General features: G+C 37.6%; 1 protein-coding gene across 3 annotated transcripts in view; it reads right to left on the bottom strand.

Moving 5' to 3' along the window:
• IL1RAPL2 (interleukin 1 receptor accessory protein like 2) overlaps window positions 1-17,569 on the bottom strand; it is a 1,231,199-nt gene that overhangs the window by 577,486 nt on the left and 636,144 nt on the right. The gene's annotated exons all lie outside the window — the stretch shown is intronic.

Genomic DNA, 17,569 nt, shown 5'->3' with positions numbered 1-17,569 from the left:
TTCCATCACATTAGCCTATGAAATTGGACTACTAGAATGATGCTGCTGACATATTGGTTTTAGGTGACTCAAATTGTTTATATAGACAGAAGCCCCACAAAACAAATATTTCCAAGAGACCTCTACACAGGAGCCCCACAAAACAAATATTTCCAAGAGACTTCTACACAGGAGCCCCACAAAACAAATATTTCCAAGAGACCTCTACACAGCCTAGAAGCGGTCCTGAGATGAAGGCTTTTCTTATTTTACAAATGAAGACACTGAGACAAAAGAAGTTAAATGACTTTGCCCAAGGTCGCACAGCTAATAAGTGGTAGAAAACTAGTCTCTGATTCCAGATTGTGTTCTTAACCTCTACCCTATACTGCCTATGCCTATAATTGTGACAATAACAATTGTGCTATTATTTGCCTTTGAGAAAGTAAATGCTCTTGTTGGAAGCAGTAGGCACCTAAAGTAATTATTTGCTGTTATATACATGCAAGTTTTCCATGGTATGACCTATTAATAGCATATATTTAATCATAGGTCAATTTCTCTTTATACCCTTAGGCCTCCCTTTCTGCTTAGCTGCTGAGTGCTCATGGGAATATATTATATTACTATCAGCTGTAATCAAATAATATTAGGTAGGCAAATCTACCATTAAAGAAAGACATGTACAGTAAATTCCTTATTTTCCAGAAGGGTTAAAAATGAAATGCTGTGGCCAATCTCATATGCTAGTCAATATAATTAGCATAGCTATTTTATTTCCAATTTGCTTATTTTCAAAAAATTTCATCAAAATACGCTGTATCCCTTCACTTTTCTTGATTACCCTTTAAAAAACAATCATCTCAGAGAAATGTATAAACACTGCCATTTTAAAATTATGTGTTTCACTTATGATTTTGTGAACTGATCTGCTTCCTTTTTTAGATGTTGAGAACTCTAACCCAGCGTGTTTAATCTTTTAACCTCAGTTGACAGGAAGCTCAGAGCTAAATGCAATGTTTAAGTGTAATAACTATCTTACCTCAGGATTTCACTTTCTCTATATGAGGGATTCTTGAACTAGGGTTCAAGGACACCCAGGGGGAGGATACTTGCATGGGCTTCAAGGTAGTTGGCAAAACAATGTGCCTATTTGCATAGGTATACTTTTCTGGGGAAATTTTCCATAGCCCTTTTTTTTTCAGATTTTCAAAGGGTTCTAAGGCCCAGGAAAGATTCTGAACTCTGGTTTCTGATCTCTCTTTCTGACTTTGGCTTTCACTGGCCTGCTGCACATGGGCTGTTATTACACACTGCCTCAACTCCTCTTATAGTATGTGAGGTATTCATTAGAAATAAACAAACAAATAAATAACTCCCTTTAAATTGATAGTGAAGGGCATCTAAACTTTCTTTGAGGATTCAGAGGTATCAGATTCATCATTATGGATTCTGATGATCACTGTACACTGTTAAAGCCAAGAAGGTACAGTGGTTTAGACTAAATATGTACTGATCACTGGTTGTCTCTCAGGGGTCTTTTTAATTCACTCCTTGCTATTGGATTGTTTACCTGTCATTTGTCACTACAAAACTTTCAAGAAGGAAAAGAAGGAAACTTGAATTTGCTGAACTTTCTGGGTCATTATAAATTACTAGTGATACACCTCTGGATCAAATACAACTTTAATATTTATTGTTTTATCATCTTTAAATGGATTTTATATTATTCTTTTTATAAATTATCTGTGATACTGTTTGCATGCATTAAAACAACTGAGAGGTAATGATATAAATATTTGTTAGAAAATATATATTTTCTCATAGCTTGTTTTTCAAAAGTTGGTTAATAGAAACAAAATAAACCTCATGGGAATATTTTTTTAAACTGTTTAATATTTCAGTTTTTGGTTTCCCCTAATCCTAAGATGCACAGCAAATATTTTTGAATTAACAAATTTGACTTTGCAAAATAGCATCAAACTCTATCATTACCTACTTGATAGAAAAAAGAAATTGAAATGCTATTTCAATTTGCTTCCCAAATCTCTTTAGTTATCTCTTCTAAGTGATCTATTGCATAATTCTACACTTTTACAATGTTAACAGTCTGCTTTGGCCCATTTGTGATGGGACATGGTAAGTACTGAAGGTAATCAATGTATCTGCTCCAGAGTCACAGCGAGCATGCTCAATGGCAGTGTAAGACATTTAATTGCCATTACAATTAGTTTTATCACGCAGACCTGGAGGGTACACTGATAATTCATTTCCCCTTAAGGGCCATGTGAGCAATATGTATTTGAGTTAATAGATTTATGGTCTCTTTTCTTCTGTTCCCTTGCCTTAGGTATCAGAGAGGGAGTATTTAGTTATAAGGTAGTCAATAGCCAGACAACAGCAATACAATAACGGAGAAAATAATTTCTAAACGTTATCCCCATTTATTCTTTTCCCTTAGTATTTGCAGTGTATGGTTACAACATAAGATATTTCAAGAGATCTCAGGGAATTTTCCCATTAAAATGGACCAGAGGTATGATAACATGGATCTATGAATGCCTACGTGCCACCAAATATTTTCCTACACTACACTTTCATCAGTAGAAATCAATTTCCATGAGCTAAGGCATTGTAGCCTTAAACCTAAATTAGAGTATTAGACCCCTACTAGATTCCAACAAGTTGGCATGATTAATTTTTATTGGATTGCTATTCTTAATAATCCAAGAGTGGGACAAAAGGAGCTAGAAAAGGATATAGCACATTTATTTTTAGATTTGGGACTAGGGAAGCAACTAAGAAGTATAGGCTGAGGTAAGAGGCCTGAAAAGTCAGGTGATCAGTCAACATGGAGGGATTGAACACTGATGTTAAGAGGGAAGAGCTTAGAGGTGTCAGAAAGTCACAAAAGGGCAAGAAGAGATGAAAGGTCACATATAACTGAATTTGCCAAGTGCCATTAAAAGTAATGCACGCAAGTCAGATTTCTGTCATCAGGAGTTTGCAATCACATGCCATACTTCCAGAGCCCCTTGCATGTAGACTCTCCATACATATTTGGCAAATACTGAATGAATACATCTGTGATGCAGCTGACAAAGGTGCAGGCTACTGATCAATTGGGGCCACAGTGGAACTGAGTAGCCCATAGAGGGAGCCAACTGGTGCGCTTGATCTCATCTGCACAAGCCTGCAATCCACAGAGCTATCCAGCCCTATACTGTTCACAATTCCAGTGGCACCTATTTAAGCAAGCTCCTTGCAGGGCTCCTGAGAAGACTGTTGACTAGATAGACTGGCTTCTCCCACAGGTGGTTTGATAACTGTATCTCCCTGACCAGCCACAAATGTGAATGGAGGCATTGAAGGAAGGGAATTTCACTACTTCCCCTGAATAGTGAAACTCTGCAGTTGGACTGAAGCTTGCTATGGAATGAACCCACTGAAAGTATAAGTGAATGTATGTCTGCCCTCTGTTTCACAATCAGTGAGTATGATTATAAATATTCTTGTCCCTGGATTTGAAAACACCTCCTATTCCTATATTATCCTTTCTCTGTTCACTCAAGTCTTATGAATAGCAATTTCAGTATTTAAAAGAACAATTGTAGGTTTTTAAGATTCTCATCACTACTCCCTTGACTTAGATTTCTATAAGGCTCAAAAAGTTATTACTGTTGGTTTAGTCTTCTGGGTACCAATGCTTTAATATCGGCCAGGTGCAGTGGCTCACGGCTGTAATCCCAGCATTCTGGGAGGCTGAGGTGGGCAGATCACCTGAGGTCATGAGTTCGAGACCAGCCTGGCCAACATGGTGAAATCCTGTCTCTACTAAAAATACAAAAATTAGCCAGGCATGTTGGCGCATGCCTGTAGTCCCAGCTACTTGGGAGGCCAAGACAGGAGAATCACTTGAACCTGGGAGGCGGAGGTTGCAGCAAGCTGAGATCGTGCCATTGCACTCCAGCCTGGGCATCACAGTGAGACTCTGTCTCAAAACAAACAAACAAACACACAAAGTGCTTTAATATCTGAGTTCTCCAAAACAATTATAATGGAGTGAAGAAAGCCACTTCTATAAAACTCGTATCTCTATTTTAATCATTTTCATTCTGATCTGTACAATCAGTGTATGTTTAGGGAGTTTGACATAAAGATTCCAAAGAAGGAGCATATAAAGACTAGAAAGGAACATGCCAGCATCTATGCATTATTTTGCTAGGAGGAGATTCCTAGGAGTAAAAATTAGTGCAGTCCCCTGCAAAGTGCCCTGGGTGTCCAAAGCAAACTCATTTGGCCTCTTTATACATAAGCCTTCTACTTCCTCTTCAGTACAACCAGGAAGGCAAATCCTGACACATCTATCTGCTGTAAAAACAAAACCCTGTGAAAAGTTTATACATGCCTGTAAGAGGATAAGTTGTTATTATCAACAATTATAACATTATTTTAGAAAAAAAGAATATTGAGTGCAATAAAACTAGACTTTAATGACTATATACAATTTTTTATTGGGGGACAGGATATATATAACTATGTACAGAATTGCTGATTCTGGATTTATTTTTTTTTCCCCAAATTGGAAATCCCTCGTTAGGTATAATGGCTAATCAGCACTTGAGAAACTATGCAAGCATGAGTACCCTATACTAGCTTATTATGTGTTTGTGATTAACAAATTCATTTGTTAAACCAGGTGTTTCAACTATGTAAACTTAATCCCATTGATTTTTACTATCACTTTTCCTGTGAGCTAACAGGGCAATTGTTGGGGGGCAATTCATAAAATTACCACTAGAGGGCGGGGGCGAGCTGTCCAAGTTTTTGTTTTACATGTTTTCCCCACATAAGCTTTAAAACTAAGGATTTATCATTGATCAACTGCTGGTTGCTTGAGAAGAATCACAGCACACCTACGGGGATGCACCACTGTAGGTGACAGAAGTCAAAAGTTGAGAATACAGCTGCGATCTTGCTCAAACTGGGGAACCAGGCTACACCCCCATCCCCCCACCCAGTGAATGACCCAGCACAGAAAGGTGTAACCGCAGCAGCAGCTATGAGTTTCATTGAGCCCTTAGAATAGAACATCCAAGAACTGTGCTAGGTGTTTTGCACAAATTTTTCTCCTTTCATTCTCATGTCAACTTTGGGAGGGAGGGACTCTTGTTATTTCCGCTTTACTAATAAGAAAAAAAGAAAGCTCAGAGAGTTTAAGTGACTTGCTCAAGGTCACTCAAGTTGTAATGGCAGAATTCAGACTCTAACCCAAGTAAGTTGGACACAGAACTTATAATCTTAATCATTATGTGTTCTATATCCTGCCTCCTATACTTCTCTTCATCCCAGCCCATGAGCTAGTAAAAGATTAAAAATTTGCTTGGTGCTATCCAAATTGTCATATGTATTCCACAGAGTTCATGCCTCTCCAGGAGTAGACATTTCCAGGTGAGGGACATCATATTCCCAAATAATAAACATTGTAGGAAGAATAGCCGTAAGATAGTGTATGCTAATTATTTATCTATGAATTATACACAGTGTTTACAGAGTAATTAATTATTAATAATTCGTGCTCTTGACGTAACCTCCAAAGGTCAGATCTAGACCTTGGAAAACTTTATCTGACCCATAACAATTTATTTAAAATTAAGTATCTAGGGATGATTATCCCATTCCTACCATTATATTTAAGAAATATAGTTGTGTGTGAGCCTGTGCGGTGGCTCACGCCTGTGATCTCAGCAATTTGGGAGGCAGAGGCGGGCAGGTCACTGGAGGCCAGGAGTTCGAGACGAGTCTGGCCAACACAGTGAAACTCCATCTCTACTAAGAATACAAAAATTAGCGGGGTATGCCTGTAATCCCGGCTACTCTGGAGGGTGAGGCACGAGTCGCTTGGGACCAGGAGGCAGAGGTTGCAGTGAGCAGAGATCACACCACTGCACACCAGCAGAGGTCGTGCCACTGCACTCCAGCCTGGGCAACAGAGCAAGACTCTGTCTCAAAAATGAATAAATAAATAAAATTCAGTCAATTCCTTTTAAAAAAATAGAAATACAGTTGTGTTTATTTTAACATTTTTGTATATTTTACTTTTTGAATACAATGTTATGCTCTTTTTCCTAATATTTTAATGTGGGAGTTGAATGCCTTCTATTTCTGTCTCAGATATGCCCCCATCTAAGAAAAGTTTCTTCCTGTTTACACCCAGCACAGTGGACTCCGTCTGCCTCAAGTGGGCACTCCACAGGCACAAGCAAGTCAAACTCTCTAAAATGTGAGTGGCCTGTGCCCCTGTTGCTACACCTGTGCCTCTTTTCTCCCAGCCTAGAAGTACAGACAGAGCTTTTGTCATTTTTTTAAAAATAAAGTTCTGTCAGTGGAAAAAAATACTGATTTTTACAATTTCATTTGTGCATCACTGTCCATCAATAGAAAGATTTCCCACTCCAGCTCTATATATACAATGAATGATTATTGCCTCAAGTTTTTAAAAATACCTTTTCAGAAATTTCTGTTCAGTTTACATATTTTATGAATTGGATTATATGCTTCCCTTTCACACTTTTACCCCCTACCATTCATCAATGGGAAAGATCTGCCTAAATGAAGTCCTTCATCTCATTGCAACCTAGTTATTACGCTTAATAATGGGCTGACAACCATTTTCATTTCCCTCTCATTATAGAATCTGTGCAATGCTTTGTCAAGATCACTCTTTTCATCTTTATCCGATGAATGAGCCTCCAATGCATTCTGAAAGTGAAGCCATGGTGAGGCATTACAACCAACTCCTCAACTTCTGATTACCTGAGGCCTGATGAGTCTCCTTGGGAATTAGACACTAGCCAGGACAATCAGATGCACTGATGTTAATGCTAATGTGCCTGTGGGAGACAGGGTAGTAGCACTGCCCACCAAACCCTGTAACAGGGTTTCTACTGTCCCTTCAAATCCAGAATGCTCAGCAGTGAGCTTCTCTCCCCTGCCAAATCTGCCCCACCTCTCATGTCCACAGTCATCCAAGCCAAAAAGTGTGGAGTCATCCCTGAATCTTGACTTTCTCTTCTCACTGACCACCTCCTACCCTTTCCATAAGACATTAAGCCTTGCCATTTCTGAAGTTACTCAATTCTGTCCCCTTCCTTTCTATTCTTAAAGACACTAAGTCTATCTAAGTGCTTCTCATGTCTTGCTTGGATTATTTCAATATTCTTTGTCTTTATTAAGTTTTAATTAACAAATAAAATTGTATATATATATGATATATGACATGACGTTTCTATATGTGTATACATTGTAAAATGATTAAATCAAGCTAATTAACATAACCTTCACCTCACATGAATTATTTTTTTGTAGTGATAACATTTAAGATCACCTTTCTTCACAATTTTCAGGTATATATTAACTATAGTTCCTATGCTGTGCAATAGATATCTTGAAATTATTCCTCCTGTTTGACTGAAACTTTGTACCCTTTAACCAATATTATCCCATTCCTCACTTTCCACCCCTGTAACCACCATTCTAGTCTCTGCTTCTGTAAGTTCAACTTTTTTAGATCCCACATATAAGTAAGATCATGCGGTATTTGTCTTTCTGTTCTTGGCTTATTTCACTTAACATAATATCCTCCAGGTTCATCCATGTTGAAGCAAATAACAAGATTTTCTACTTTTTAAAGGCTGAATAGTATTCCATTGTGTGTGTGTATACAAATATCCATTCCCACCAATAGTGTGCAAGGGTTCCCTTTCCTCCACAACCTTGCCAACACAATCTGTTTTTTTTTAATAGAAGAATAATTAGATGTATTGAAGTAAGCCAACATGGTGGAATATATTATAAGGCCATTTAAATTGTTTTTTAATGATGGGATAATGCTCAAAGGATAATGTCAAATCAAATAAAAAACAGAATGCAAAATTTTGTACAATAAAATCTCTATTGTTTAAATAAAATAGGCCTTAAAAGGCTGGAAGGAAAATAATCAAACAGTTATAATGCTCACATTAGGGTTAAGGGTTTATGGTAATTTTTTTTCTATGTATCAATGCTTTACAAGTTTTCTTAAAACTTGTGCATTTCTTAAAAGTCATTTTAGGGTAAGGATAGGCTCCTGGATATTGATTAAGCTGAGTCTAAAGAACCAGATAGAGTTCAGCCAGATGAAGAGGACTGTGGTAGCAGAGGTACAAAGGTGAAGAATAGAGTGTGTACTCAAAACTGTAAGCAGTTAAGGGTTGGTGAAGTATAGCATGATGGCAGACAGTCATCAGAGGAAGCTGAATAGGGAGGTATGGTCACTCTGTGGGGGTTTGCTACATTAAAATTATATACTATGGCCAACACAATCTTTTATCATTTTGGTAATAGCCATTTTAACAGGTGTAAGGTGATGTCTCATTTTGGTTTTAATTTGGATTTCTCTGGTAATTAGTTATGGTGACATTATTTCATATATCTGTTGGTCATTTGTGTGTTTTTTCAGAAATTTCTGTTCAGTTATTGTTCATTTTTTAATTGGTTTAGCTAGCATCTAACAAACAGGAATAACAAAATAATTTCTCTGCTACAACTGTACTCCAGAACTCATGATTCCATGCTGAATAGTCAAAACCACAAAGTCTACCACCCACACCCTTTCAAATCAGCCCTACCCTATCAAAGTGTCTGTCTACCACTCTCCAAGAGAAACTTCCTGCTCTAGACAGGCTGACTTCCCTCCCTGTCTCACCTTATCCAACCTTGTCAGAAAGCAGTTATGCTGTGGGCCTTTGCTCAGTCAGCTCTTTCCTGTCTTCATCCTCATACCATTTTTCCCACCTTCCATGCATATCCCAACCAAATCCCAGTCATGCTCTGAGCTTAAGTAGGTGTCAAATGGCATCTTGGTTTTCCTACCTTATTGATTTGCACTTTAGTCAAGGTCAGAGACTCATGTTTTTCTTTCTTTCTTTTTACTCTTCATCTCCCCTCAGTACCTCCTAGATCAGAAACTTAGGAGGTCTTGCTGAATTCAGGTTTATAGTCAGCCCTCAGTATCCACAGGGGATTGGTTTCATCCCGTACATTAGGATAATAAAATCTTTGAATGCTCAAGACCTTGATATAAAATGGTGTAGTATTTGAAATATGACCTACACACATCGTTTCACATACTCTATCTCTAGAGTATTTATAATACCTAATACAATGTAAATAGTTGTTATATTCTATTTTTGTTTGGGTTATTTTTATTGTTATATTGTTATTTTTTTAATATTTTTGATCCATGCTTAGTTGAATCCATGGATGTGGAACCTGTGGATACACAGTGCTGAATCCATAAATTCTCATCCTGTGATAACTCACATAATTAAGGGCTAGTGGAGTTAACTGCTTTGGTTAACTAATTTTCACATTAGCTGGAAATTAACCTTTGGATTTTCAGAAATCTTTTCTAAAACATCTGAATCCACTTTTCGGTCCCAATAAGTAGAGACTTCTGAAGAGAATAAAATCCTTGTGGCTTGACTGAAGATATATCAGGCTTTTGAGGTCATCATCCTGGTACTGAAAATAGTAGAGAGCTGCTGTTTTGCCAAGGTACTGAAAATAGTAGAGAGCTGGCTGAAGATCAGAAAATCTGAATTATCATTCCACCTCTGCCTCATTAACAAGATACCCAATTTAAGGAAAGCCAGTTGCTACTCCTTAAAGAAATGAAGGTGCTAAACCAGACAAGTTCTAACCCAGTACCGGTAAAATGGATTATCTGAGTTGGTGAGTTTCAAGGTTGGGAACATAAGCTGCATATGTGATCACTTGGAAAATCTCCTGGTGATTTTCTTTATTATTTTTTTAAATTTCAATGTTAACAGAGAACTAAAATGAATAATATTAAAAATTCTCAGGATTTCATCATTCAAAATTAATAATGTTAACTTTTTTCCAATTCACTTTCAATAGCTTTGTTTTATTAAAGAAATAAAACATTGCAGATATAGCTAATGTCTCCCTTATTCAGCACACACAGTCCTATCCTCATTCCTCATATCAAACCCCTGCCTTGAGATAACCACTATTTCTTTCAAGTTTAGGCTCTTATATACATAGATAAGTAACTTGAAAAAAAGATATTAGTGACTAAAAGCTTATCTTACAAGGGAGGGGGTGTAGGTGGAAATAAATGTCAGTTAACTGAAGGTTCTTCTGAGATGTGTTCCAGTCAACTGACGTCTAAGAGAGGGTACTTAAAGGTGTTCACACACCTGAAAGTACTTAGAACAGGGACTGACACACAGATAATGCTCAGTAAGGGTTTCCTATTCCTACTGCTACCACTACTACTGCTTATGTTAATTATATACTTATTTTGTTAATTATTCTACTGTACCTCTCAAGCCTTTACATATAATACATATTAGTTCAAACTAAATTACTTATATTTCATCTTTATATTGAATTCATTAATTTTTTTTTTCAAATTTAGGTCATAGGTGAGTCATACTACCTATAAATTTCACTTCATGACAGTAAAAGGGCATTATGAAATATTCTAACCTATATTTTCAAATATATTCATTTTACATAATACTAGGAAATAATACATGTGTAGTATAGAGTAATAATACTATATACCATTATCATATGTATACTTGGTATATGCTATATTATAATAACATATTCCAATATTTTACAGACTGTACAACATAATCATATTTTATAAATTATATCATTTAAATGTATGCAATTGCATATTATATTCATAGTTTATAAATGTGTATGTATTTATATCATGTGCTCTTCAAATATTTTATGTTGTTATATAATGTATATAATACATATTGTTATAATTAAACACATATAATTACATTTATATGTCAACTGCAATAGTTTAATTATATGAAATTTTTTTTTAAGTTATAAAGGCAAATATTCAGGAAGGATTCAAGATGGCTTACTAGAGGTATCAAACACTCACCTCCTCCACAAAGAAGAACCAAAATAGTACATAATTACACTTCAAATAGATAACCTAAGAGAGAATGCTGAATTTCAACAAAGAAGTGACAGGAAACACCTAAGGATGGAAAGGAAAGTGAGGCAGCTTGCTTGGCTAGGATAGGCTGGAAGCCTGGAGAGACTCTCCAATGTGGGGGAAGGGTAAGTGAGTGACCCCAGCAGTCCACATTCCCACCATGATCTCCTGCAACCCTAGCCATAGGAGAGACCCTCAATCTTCCTGGAACCTGGCACTAATGTAAGGAGCTTCCAGGAGACCATGTGACAGCTTGCTCCACAGAGGGTGCTAGCTAATCCTGAATCCCAGACATCCCCTGAGACCTAAGAAACTATACCATGGTGCCATGTTGAGAGCTGGCCCTCAAGAGACTGGATTCTGTGCTGACATTAGTCCCCGCATCTCCAAACCCCTGGAGCCCCAGTTACATCCTGCTGCATTCACCTGGAGAGCCTCAGTGGTGCAATGCCAGCTGGGCCCGGCAGTGTGGCAAGGTTCCCAACATTCTAGCCCCTACAGATTCCTATACTCCAGGAAACGGAGCAGTGTAACATGCCAGGGAGACTGCCCCGGGACAAAGAGAGCCAAAGCACATGCTCTCTAAAACCTGAGAGCTGCCTACCTGAAGCTGTTGACAGAAACCCTGCCCACACCAGCAGCAAGGCCATTGCACACTAGCATGTGACTTGATGACAAGTTCACCCCACACACTGCTGCCACCACACCTGTGACTCCTGCCACAACTAGATGTTGAAGCATGTGCTCCCCAGAGCCTGAAAGCCACCCACTTGCCTGGGGATGCTGCCATTGACAGCAACCTCCACCCCCAAAGCAGCATGGCTGCTGTGCACTAACACACCATGAGGACAGGCTTTCCCTGCATACGACTGCTGCTGCTACTGCCACCAGAGGCCTAAACAAATATTCTCCAAAGCCTGAAAGCTGCCCACTGGCTTGGAGATGCTCCCAGTAACACCAACCATTGCCCCTCCGCCCTCTCCCCACTGCCCATCCTACAGCAACAGAACCACTGTGCACTTGCATGCACTCTGACATTAGGCTCTCTGCACCCACCACAGTGGGTCATCCTGCCCTGCCTATCACAATCTGTGCCCATGTGCACCACTGGGGGACCTAGAGATAGGCCCACCCAGTCTGAAACACCACCCTCCACTCGCCACAGTGCCTGAGGATGCCATGCAGGCACCTAGGGACCACCATGCCCAGTCCACCCTTGCTGGCATCTATGCATTCCTACCAGAGACCCGAGGATGAGCCCACCCAGCCTGCCACTACCCCCACTACCTGCACCCACCTGCATGTGCCCAGCTGGGGGCTGCAGACTGTCCTCCCATCCTCGCTAACAACAGTGAGTGCTGCCAGGGAGCCCAAGTGTTGTCCCATCACCACTACTATTATTGCTGATGCCACACATGCTGGCCAGCAGTCCAAGATCCTATCCATCTGTCTGTCCCACTGCTGCCACTGCTGGCACCATAGAAAACCAACAAACAGCAATGATAAACAGTAAGAAACAAAAGACCAAGACACATACAAAACAACCAGAAAACAATTAATAAAATGACAGGAATACTCACTTATCAATAATAACCTTGATTATAAACAAATTAAAATTTCCACTTAAAAGATAAAGACTGGTTGAATGTATAAAAAATACATGACCCAACTACGTGCTGCCTACAAGAAACTCGCTTCACATATAAAGCCATAGACAAAGTAAAAGGATGGAAAAGATATTCCATGCAAACAGAAACCAAAAGTGAGCAGGAATAGCTGCATTTTCATCAGGTAAAACAGATTTTAAGTCAAAAACAATAAAAAGAGACAAAGAAGGTCATTATAAAATGATAAAGGGATCAATTCAGTAAAAGGATATAATAATTCTGAAAACATATACACCCAACACCAGAGCACCCAGATATATAAAGAAAATATTATTAGATCTAAAGGAAGAGATAGACTCCTATATAAGAATGAGGGGGATTTCAACACCCCAATCTCAGCATTAGACAGATCATCTAGACCAAAATATCAACAAAGAAATATTGGATTGAAATAGGACCTTAAACAAATGGATCTAACAAACATTTACAGATGATTTTATCTAACACCTGCAGAATATACATTCTTTTTTTCTTTTTTCTTTTCTTTCTTTTTTTTTTTTTTTTTTTTTTTTTGACAGAGTCTCGCTCTGTCGCCCAGGCTGGAGTGCAGTGGTGCAATCTTGGCTCACTTCAAGCTCCACCTCCCGGGTTCACGCCATTCTCCTGCCTCAGCCTCCCGAGTAGCCAGGACTACAGGCACCCGCTTACCATGCCCAGCTAATTTTTTCTTTCTATTTTTAGTAGAGACGGGGTTTCACCTTGTTAGCCAGAATGGTCTTGATCTCCTGACCTCGTGATCCACCCGCCTTGGCCTCCCAAAGTGCTGGGATTACAGGCGTGAGCCACTGCACCCAGCCAGAATATACATTCTTATTATCACATTGAAAATTCTCCAGGATAGATGGTATGTTAGGCCACAAAACAAAGGCTCAACATATTTTTTAAAAAATTAAAACCACCTCAAATATCTTCTCAGACCACAATAGAATAAAACAACAAATAAACAAGAGTAACTTTGGAAGTTGTACAAATGCATGAAGTTGTTCAAATGCTCCTGAACAATCACTGTGTTAGTGAAGAAATTAAGAAGGAAATAAAAAATTTATTGAAACAAGAATGAAAAGACAATATACCAAAACCTATGGGATACAGCAAAAGAAGTACTAAGAAGTTTATAGTAGTAAACACCTACATCAAAAAAGGAGAAAGATGCCAAATGAACAAACTAACAATACACCTCAAGGAACTAAAAAGCAAGAACAAGCCAAGCCCCAAATTAGCAGAAGGAAAGAAATAAAAAGATCAGAACAGAACTAAGTGAAATACAAACTAAGAAATAATACAAAGGATCAACAAAATGAAAAGTTGGATTTTTGAAAAGATAAACAAAATTGATAAACCACTAGCTATACTAACCAAGAAGAGAGAAAACTGAAAATCAGAAATAAAGTGGGGGACATTACAACTGATACCACAGAAACACAAAAGATCATCAGAGACTATTATGAATAACTGTATGCTCACAAACTGTAAAACCTAGAGGAAACAGATAAAGTCCTGGAAACATACAAGCTACCAAGACTAAATCAGGAAGAAATAGAAAACCTGAACAGAACAATAATGAGTAGCACAATTGCATCACTAATAAAAAGTTTCCCAAAAAAGAAAACCCCAGGAACAGATAGATTTGCAGCTGAATTGTATCAAACATACAAAGAAGAACTAATACCAATCCTCCTGAAACTATTCCAAGAAAACCAAAGAGGATGGAATTCTCTCTAACTCATTCTATGAGGCCAGCATCACGCTGATAGCAAAACCAGACAAGGACACAACAACAAAAAGAAAACTACAAGCCAATATATCTGATAAACATAGACATAAAAATCCTCAACAAACTACTAGACAATCAAATCCAACAGCACATCAAAAAGATAATACACTGTGATCAAGTGGGATTTATATCAGGGATGCAAGGATGGTTCAACATATGCAGATCAATAAACATGATACAACACATCAACAGACTGAAGGACAAAAGCCATACGATTGTCTCAATAAATGCAGAAAAAAGCATTTGATAAAACTCAACATCTCTTTATGATGTAAAACAGTCAACAAACTAGGCAAAGAAGGAACACATCTCAGATTAATAAAGGTAAAGGCCATATATGACAAAACCACAGTTGACAACATACTGAATGGGGAAAAGTTGAAAGCCTTTCCTCTAAAATCTGGAACAAGAGACAAGGATACCCACTTTTTTCTTTTCTTCTTTTTTTTTTTTTTTTTTTTGAGACGGAGTTTCACTCTTGCAGCCCAGGCTGGAGCGCAATGATGCAGTCTCATCTCACTGCAACCTCCACCTCCTGGGTTCAAGTGATTATCCTGCCTCAGCCTCCCGAGTAGCTGGGATTACAGTTGCCTGCCACCACACCTGGCTAATTTTTGTGTTTTTAGTAGAGATGGGGTTTCACCATGTTGGCCACACTAGTCTTGAACTCCTGACCTCAGGTGATCTGCCAGTCTCAGCCTCCCAAAGTACTGGGATTACAGGTGTAAGCCACTGTGCCCAGCTAGGATGCCCACTTTCATCACTCCTGTTAAACATAGTACTGGACGTTCTAGCCAGAGCAATCAGGCAAGAGAAGAAAAAAAAAAAAAAAGACATCCAAATTGGAAATGAGGAAGTAAAACTGTCCCTTTTTGCTGATGATAAAATCTAATATCGAAAAAACCTAAAGCCTCCACCAGAACTCTTTGATTTGATCAATTAATCCAGTAAAGTTGCAGGTTACATAATCGGTGTGCAAAATTTAGCATTTTTATACATCAATAATGACCTAGACAAAAAAAAAATCAAGAAAGCAATCCCACTTACTATATCTACAAAAAAAAAATACCTAGGAATAAATTTAAACAAGGAGGTAAAAGATCTCTACAAGGAAAACTGTAAAACACTGTTGAAAGAAATTGAAGGGGACAGAAACAGATAAACATCCTATGCTCATGGATCAGAAGAATTAATATCGTTAAAATAAACATATTGCCCAAAGCAATCTACAGATTCAATATAATCCTTATCAAAATACTGACATCATTCTTTACAGAATTAGAAAAAACAACCCAAAAACTCATATGGACCCAAAAATGAGCTGAAATAGCCAAAGCAATCCTGAGCAAAAAGAACAAAGCTGCAGGCATCACATTACGTGATTTCAAAATATATTACAAAGCCACAGTAACCAAAACAGCATGACACTGGTATGCAAATAGACACACAGACCAATGGAACAGAAGAGAGAATCCAGGAATACAACTACATATTTAAAGATAAATGATCTTTGACAAAGCCAACAGGAACTTATATTGGGAAAAGGACATCCTCTTTAATAAATGGTGCTGGGAAAACTGGATAGCCACATGCAGAATAAAACTGAATTCCTATCTCTTACCAAATACAAAGATAAACTCAACAAGGATTAGAGACTTAAATGTAAGACCTGAAACTAAAAATACTAAGAGATAACCCACGGAAAACTCTCCTGGACATTAGTCTAGGCAAAGAATTTATGGCTAAGACCTCTAAAACATAGACAATAAGAACAAAAGTAGACAAATAGAACTTGATTAAATTAAAAAACTTCTTCACAGTAGAAGTAATAATCAATAGAGTAAAGAGACAACCTGTTGAATGGGAGAAAATATTTATAAATTATTAATCTTATAGGAGACTAGTTAATCCAGAATACACAAGGAACTCAAACAACTCAATAAGAAAAAAACATAACTCCATTGAAAAGTGGGCAAAAGACACAAATAGACACTTCTCAAAAGAAGACATATAAATGGCTAACAGATATAAGAAAAATGCTCAATATCACTAAACATCAGGGAAATGCAAATCAAAACTACAATGAGATATCATCTTGCCCTAATTAGGATGGCTATTATCAAAAAGAAAAAAATAATAGATGCTGGCAAGGATGCAGAGAAAAGGAAACTCTTATACACCGTTGGTAGGAATGTAAGTTAATACAGCCATTATGGAAAACGGTATCGCAATTTACCAAAGAAAAAAAAAACAAAACAAAACAAAAAGAAACTAAAAACAGAGCTACCATACAATCTGGCAATCCCACTACTGGTTATTTATCCTAAGGAAAGGGAATCCGTATATTAAAGGGATACTTGCATTGCTATGTAAATTGCAGCACTATTCACAACAGTAAATATATGGAATCAACCTAAGTATTCATCAACAGATGACTGGATAAAGAAAATTTGGTATATATACACAACGAAATACTCTGTGGTCATAAAAAGGAATGAAATCCTGTTATTTGCAGAAACATGGATGAAACTGGCGGTCATTAAGTTAAATAAGCCAGTCACAGAATGTCAAACGTCACATGTTCTCACTCTTATTGGGAGCTAAAAGAATTGGTCTCAATGGAGGTAGCAAGTAGAATGATAGTTACCAGAGTTGGGGAAGGGTGTATGTGGGGCGAGGTGAGAGATTGGTTAATAGGTATAAACATATGGTTAGATAGAAGGAACAAGATCAAATTTTTCATAGCAGAATAAGGTGACTATAGCTAAAAACAATGTATTTTGTATTTCAAAATAGCTAGAAGTGTGGACTTAAAATGTGTCCAACACATCAGAATGATAAAAACATGAGGTGATGGATATCCTAAATACCCTGACTTGATCATTACATAGCCTATGCATGTAACAAAGTATCACATGTACCCCATAAATACACACAGTTATTATGTATCAAGAAAGGTAAATTGTTTAAAAACTTCAAATATTGACAATTTTGTATGATTCATCCTAGCATATTTCTTATATAAAATATTATAAACATAAACATTTCTTATATAAAATTGTAATTATACTTAAAAGAAGGAGTAGAGCCAGATAGGGTTGGGAGAAGCTTTGTTAG

This window comes from Pongo abelii, chromosome X (genome assembly GCF_028885655.2).
Source record: "Pongo abelii isolate AG06213 chromosome X, NHGRI_mPonAbe1-v2.0_pri, whole genome shotgun sequence".
Taxonomy (NCBI): Eukaryota; Metazoa; Chordata; class Mammalia; order Primates; family Hominidae; genus Pongo; species Pongo abelii.
This window is presented reverse-complemented; position numbering and strand designations above follow the sequence as displayed.